Below are 782 nucleotides of genomic sequence, written 5' to 3'. Positions count from 1 at the left end.
TTTATGGAGGCATTATGAAGGATTTATGGAGGCATTATGAAGGATGTATGGAGGCATTATGAAGGATTTATGGAGGCATTATGAAGGATTTATGGAGGCATTATGAAGGCATTATGAAGGATTTATGGAGGATTTATGGAGGCATTATGAAGGATTTATGGAGGCATTATGGAGGCATTATGAAGGATTTATGGAGGCATTATGAATGATTTATGAAGGATTTATGGAGGCATTATGAAGGATTTATGGAGGCATTATGAAGGCATTATGAAGGATTTATGGAGGCATTATGAAGGATTTATGGAGGCATTATGAAGGATTTATGGAGGCATTATGAAGGATTTATGGAGGCATTATGAAGGATTTATGGAGGCATTATGAAGGCATTATGAAGGATTTATGGAGGATTTATGGAGGCATTATGAAGGATTTATGGAGGCATTATGAAGGATTTATGGAGGCATTATGAAGGATTTATGGAGGATTTATGGAGGCATTATGAATGATTTATGGAGGCATTATGAAGGATTTATGGAGGCATTATGAAGGATTTATGGAGGCATTATGGAGGCATTATGAAGGATTTATGAAGGCATTATGAAGGATTTATGGAGGCATTATGAAGGATTTATGGAGGCATTATGAAGGATTTATGGAGGCATTATGGAGGCATTATGAAGGATTTATGAAGGCATTATGAAGGATTTATGGAGGCATTATGAAGGCATTATGAAGGATTTATGGAGGCATTATGAAGGCATTAGGAAGGATTTATGGAGGCA

The sequence above is a fragment of the Oncorhynchus masou genome, chromosome 12 (genome assembly GCF_036934945.1).
Source record: "Oncorhynchus masou masou isolate Uvic2021 chromosome 12, UVic_Omas_1.1, whole genome shotgun sequence".
NCBI lineage: Eukaryota > Metazoa > Chordata > Actinopteri > Salmoniformes > Salmonidae > Oncorhynchus > Oncorhynchus masou.
Note: the sequence above shows the minus strand (reverse complement) of the source record.